Consider the following 6,565-nt stretch of genomic DNA (forward strand, 5'->3'; position numbering starts at 1 on the left):
GAATGGGAAGGGGAGATAAAATAGTTAGCAACCGAGAGATGCAGCAGGCCGTGGTGGACTGCGTGCGCATTTGACAAAATGGTCGCTGAGTCTATGCTTGGTATTGCCCATGTAGAGATGTAAAGGGAATGAACGTCCATGGTAAAGAAATTGAAAGTTATTGAAGAGTTGAAGGGCGCGCGAGGTGCCTTAGATGTCGGTCAGAGTGGACTGAATACGGGGGGATTAGGGAGGATTAAGGTATTTGGAGATGAGCTCTGTGCGGGAGCACACAGAAAAATGTGTCTACCATGGTTGGCCTCTTTGTGGATTTTGCAGGCAGTGCAGAGCTCAGGGACTATAAGGTTGGAGGCTGTGGAGGGGAGATCGCCAGACATGATGCAATCGGTAACAGTCTGGGATTGCTGGCCTGATGTTCATCTGCGAGGTCATAGTTGAGGGGTAGGTATGAGGCGTCCGAGAGCTGGTGCCTGACCTCAGCACGGTAGAGGTCAGCTTGTCAGACCACAATGCCACCTCCTTTGTCAGCGGGTTTGATAATGTTGCGATTATTGATGATTGACCGGAGGACTGAGTCGTCAGAGCACGTGAGATTGGAGTGGGTAAGAGAAGCGGAGAAGTCAAAATGGTTGATGTCGCACCAGCAGTTGGAAATAAAAAGGTCCAGGGAGGGTGGGTGGGATCCGTGAGGGGGAAGAATGTTGGAGACAGGAGAAGGGAACGTCACTGGGGGACAAGGACTGCTCACCAGAGAAAGAGACCCAGTGGTGAAGGCGACGGAAGAAGGGCTCAATATCGTGACAGGCTTGGAACTTGTTGGGTATAGGGGGGTGCAAAGGTAAGGTCCCTGCTGAGGACTGACCGTTCTGTATCAGAAAGGGAGAAGCGGTGAGGGGGGAAAGGTAATGAAAACCCAACAGGGGTAAGTGATGGGATCAGACCCAAGCTCTGAGGTGGAAGGAGTATGCCCAAATAATGCCAAGGAACTTGAAGCTCCCAACTACAGGGTATATCTACTTTAGCATGATTGATGCTGTTTGGGGTATGTACTGCACCATGCTACCTCAAGTCGATGGAGTCAATGCTGGGGAGGGGGAAAGGAGGCTGCTTTATGTGGTGGACACAGGCCTTGCAGCCTAGGGTAGAACTGTTGCCATATCAAACTGCAATGCATCCCCATGCAATGCTTCTATGGTGCATCAATATAAATTGCTAGTGTCATTGGTGACATACCAAATGTTCCTAGTCTTCTGAGGAAGTAGAGACATTGGTGTGCTTTCTTGGCTGTATTGTTGATAGTGCGTTGTCATGGTGGATGCACAGCGATGGAGTGTATTGTCAGTAAGTCTGCACTCAGATATACAGTACAAAGAAAGGTTCTTCTGCCCATCTCACCCATGCTGACCAAGATGTTCCATTGACGTTAGTCCCATTAATCCACGCTTGGCCCATATCTCTCTAAACCTTTCCATTCCATATGCTTGTCCAAATGTCTGCTGAATGTTGTTGTTGTTGTACTTGCATCTGGCAGTTTGTTCCATTTGCCCATCACCCTGTGTGTGGAAAAAGTTGCCACTCACTATATCTCAATAAATCTTTCCCCTCTCAAAACCCGCTCTCTGGTTCTTGATTCCCTGACCCTGGAAAAAAGACTGCATTCACCCTATCCTGCTCATGAATTTATACAACTCTATAATTTATAACCTCCTGCAGCCAAACATTTCCCTTTAACTTGGGCCCTCAAGTAATGGCAACATCATCATAAAATCTCAGAGGACGGTGTGTTGTTGGTTGGTGTATACTCAGAGATGGAGAGTGTTGTCAGTAAGCCAGCCAGCAAGGAGAGGTTGTGGCACTCGGAGATGGATGGTATGTTGTCAGTGGGATTGCACACTCGGATTGCACACAATCAGAGATTGTCCGTGGGGATGCACACATGGAGATGGATAGATGGACAGTGTTGCCCAGTCTTCCTGACTGAACGCAAAGGGTGAGCAGAAGCGGTGATACGTCCAGTTCCGTTCTTCCACAGTTCATGCCATCCGTTCATCACCCACTCTGGATGGTGTGTGCGTCCTGTGGTAAAGTCTGGCAAGCCTTGTTTTACACTGGCTGATGGGTCTCGTTGCAACTCAGTCAGAAGCCCAGTCATGCAAGATCTTGGTGCTTCTTGTGAAAACTAAGGCCAACCACAAGTGTTGCACTATTACCTGGAAGCTAATTATTGAGAGCTGTTACTAGAGCAGATAAATGCCAACTGTGAACCATGACTCTGCCAATAGACAGACTGCTCTCCACTGGAAGATGGTTTCTGTTTTGTCATACTAGCCAGGAACACTCAAGAGTCAGGTAGATGAGATGTGGGGTGTATTCATCTGATCTAGTTTAGTTTATTATTGTTACTTGTACCGAGGTACGATTAAAAGTTTTTTACTGTGCTATCTCAGCCAGCGGAAAGACCATACATGATCACAATCAAGCCGTCCAGTGTACAGGATAAAGGGTATCACGTTTTGTGCAAGATAAAGTCCAGTAAAGATAATTCAAAGGTCTCAAATAAGGTATAGAGGTCAGGACCACTCTCTAGTTGGTGAGAGGACAGTTCTGTTGCCTCACAACAGAAGAAACTGAGCCTGAGTGACTGGGGTAAGATTGGACCTTGATAATGCTGGTGACCTTGCAGAGGCAGCGTGAAGTGTTGATGGGGTCAATGGAAAGGAGGTTGGTTTGTGTGATGGACTGGGCTGCACTCTGCAATTTCTAGCAGTCTTGGATGGAGCTGTTCCCAAACTATGCTGTGATGCACCCTGATAAAATGCTTTAGACGGTGTTCTGATGTGGGTTTGACTGTCGTGGTGATGGATGCGATCTGAAATACAGCAGGCCCTCAGCACTTTCTCAACCCAATCCAGCGAAGCTTAGTTTAGTTTTTTTAGTTTAGAGATACAGCGTGGAAATAGGCCCATTTGGCCAACTGAGATTGGGGGAGTGGGCAGATGCATGGCAGATGAAGTTTAATGCCGATAAATGTGAGGTTATCCACTTTGGTAGCACAAACAGTAAGGCAGATTACTATCTAAATAGCGTCAAGTTGGGAAAAGGGGAAGTACAATGGGATCTGGTGGTCCTTGTACAGCAGTCTATGAAAGTAAGCATGCAGGTACAGCAGGCAGTGAAGAAAGTGAAAGTTGGCCTTTATAACAAGAGGAATCGAATATAGTAGCAAAGAGGTCCTTCTGCAGTTGTAGAGCCCTAGTGAGACCACACCTGGAGTATTGCGTGCAGTTTTGGTCCCCTAATTTGAGAAAGGACATTCTTGCTATTGAGGGAGTGCAGCGTAGGTTTACAAGGTTAATTCCCGGGATGGCGGGACTGCCATAAGCTGAGAGAATGGCGCAGCTGGGCTTGTACACTCTGGAGTTTAGAAGGAAGAGAGGATATTTCATTGAAACATATAAGATTGTTACGGGTTTGGACACGCTAGAGGCAGGAAACATGTTCCCGATGTTGGGGGAGTCCAGAACCAGGGGCCACAGTTTAAGAATAAGGAGTAAGCCATTTAGAACAGAGACGAGGAAACACTTTTTCTCACAGAGAGTAGTGAGTCTGTGGAATTCTCTGCCTCAGATGGCGGTGGAGGCAGGTTCTCTGGATGCTTTCCAGAGAGCTGGATAGGGCTCTTAAAAATAGCAGAATCGGGGGATATGGGGGGAAGGAAGGAATGGGGTACTGATTGGGGATGATCAGCCATGATCACATTGAATGGCGGTGCTGGCTCGAAGGGCCAAATGGCCTACTCCTGCACCCATTGTCTATTGAGACTGCACCAACCGTTCACACTATTTATCCCACTGCACACTGGGATAATTTACAGGTCAATTAACCTACAAACCTACATGTCTTGGAGTGTGGGAGGAAACCAGGACACCTGGAGGAAACACATGCGGGAACAGGGAGAACATACAAACTTCATATAGGCAGCACTCGTAATCGGAATCAAACTCTGGTCTCTGGTCCTGTAAGGCAGCGAATATACCGCTGTGCCACGGTGCTGCCTGTGCTGTTGGCACTGGAGAGCTTGATAGGGCAGTCACAGTGATGCAGCGGTGAAGTTACTATGTTACGGCGCTAGAGACCAGGTCCTGACTATGGGTGCTGTCTGTAGGTAGTTTGTATGTTCTCCCTGTCACCACATGAGATTCCTCCCACACTCCAAAGATTTAAAGGTTTTGTATGTTAATTGGTGTCAGTAAAATTCACCCTAGTGCGTAGGATAGTGTTAGTGTACAGGGTGATCGCTGATCGGTGTGGACACAGTGGGCCGAAGGGCCTGTTTCCGCGTTGTACCATTAAAGTCTAAAATAAGTGTCCCTGAGGGCATCGGAATTACTTCCCAGCAGGTTCTTGGCCAATACATACACTCTGTCTGTGGGTGTCCTTCTCATGTCTCCTGATGCGAAATAAAAGGAAACAGTCTATCTGGGAAAGAGGAGGGTTTCTAACAGTACCAGCCTGCTTGGACAGGACTGAGTAAGTGCAGGTATTAGATTATGCATTAAACCATGAACATACTGTATCTTCCATTTCATTTATTCACCTGTGAAATTGTAATTCAATTATTTTTGTTTACAGATTTTGTCTTGTCAGTAATAAACCTCACCAGGGCTATTAAGGTAGTGTGTTGAGTAATACGAAAATAACTGATGTGTTGTACTTCTGAGCTTAGATGTTTACAATCTCAACTAAATTAGATGCAGTAAGATCAGAAACCACGAGCTGACGTCAATCATTCAGACCGCAGATAGTAAACACACTACAATCAAGATACAACCTTCCCCATGTCCACTAAAATGTAGCACTCTCCCAGTCATTACCCAATGATGTCCCCAAAGTAACCATGCCCTACTGCCCAAATGTGAAAGCCCTACTGGTCATTACCTGAAGATGTTACGGCCTCACAGCAGTAGGAGCAAGTGAAGATAGAGACAAAATGCAGGAGTAACTCAGCGGGTCAGGCAGCATTCTGGCAAATCTCGTTTGCATCCTTTGGTAACATGCCGACCACAACTGCACACAATATGCAAATGCTGCGTAAGCAATGTTTTATAAAGCTGTCATGACTTCCTGGCCTTTATACTCAATGCCCTAAATGACAAAGGCAAGCATACCATAAACCTTCTTTACCAATCTACCCACTTATGTTGCCACTTTCAAGGAGCTATGGACTTGGACCCCAAGAATGCCTGGTTAATTTGACCGCGTGAATGTTGATGAGGGAACCAGGCGGCGATAAAGTCACTGAAAGTCAAGGTTGTGATTTAAATCTCTTACTGAAGACACTCATGTTTGGAACCTTAGGGATGCAGATGTATTTGCCACTAATACACGTTAGAACATAGAGCACAGCACAGGAAGGGGCTCTTCAGCCCACAATGCTTGTGGCAAACCAGATCTCACTTCCGTGTGCCTATCTAAAAGCCACTTAAATGCCATTATCATATCTGCCTCCACCACCGCCTCGGCAATGCATTCCAGGCCCCCACCACTCTCTGTGTTAAACAATTTGCACCGCACATCTCCATTACACTTTCCTCCTCTCATCTTATAATTGTGGTGTTGGGCATTTCCACCCTCAGAAAAAGATTCTGACTATCTACACCTCTCATCATTTTATATACTTCGATCAGATCAGATTCAAGTTGTCTCAGACTTGCTGCACCGAGACACATTGGTTCCTTTGTGGCTGTGAATAGAACTGGACGATGTGTCGGCACCGATAAACTTTCCCACTTCTGATCTTATGATAGAAAGGATGAGGTAGTTGAAGATGTGTAGGAAAGAACTGCAGATGCTGGTTTAAATCACAAGATGCTGGAGTAACTCAGTGGGACAGGCAGCATCTCTGGAGAGAAGAAATGGGTGACGTTTTGGGTCAAGTCTGAAGAAGGGTCTCAACCCGAACCGTCACCCATTCCTTCTCTCCAGAGATGCTGGCTGTCCTGCTGAGTTACTCCAGAATTATGTGTGTACAAGCAGTTGAAGATGTTTGGGCCAAGAATCCAAGTACACTGCACTAAGGCACTCCAATGATGATGCTTTCTTTAAAAATATGAGATATGTCATCCAGGTCTGGTAATTCATCCTGCAATTATTTTCTCATCAAACGTTTATCCAATTTTTTGGTGAAAACATCTATTGAAACTGCATCCACTTCCCTTCAAGGCACAGAATTGCTGAATTCTCTTCATCTCAGTATGGGCTCTCTTGCCAATGAGCAGATATTTGTTTCCTCCGTTTGCCAATCCTCCTTCCTGTGAAATCAACATTTCTTTACTTATGTTATGAAAACCATCGATAATTTTGATCACCGCTTAAATCCACCATTTCTTGAGATGCCGACTAGTCCTGTTTACAGACAAGAAAGGCAAGAATTGAGGAGATAGTCGAGGAGATGGGCACTCTCCTTACCCCCTGATGATCTCCCAAAATCAGAAGCTGGTGACACATTTGCAGTCTCATCATATAGATGAAGCATTGAAAAAACAACAAATACTCCACCCCAAAC

Source organism: Leucoraja erinacea, chromosome 17 (assembly GCF_028641065.1).
Source record: "Leucoraja erinacea ecotype New England chromosome 17, Leri_hhj_1, whole genome shotgun sequence".
In the NCBI taxonomy this organism is placed as follows: Eukaryota; Metazoa; Chordata; class Chondrichthyes; order Rajiformes; family Rajidae; genus Leucoraja; species Leucoraja erinaceus.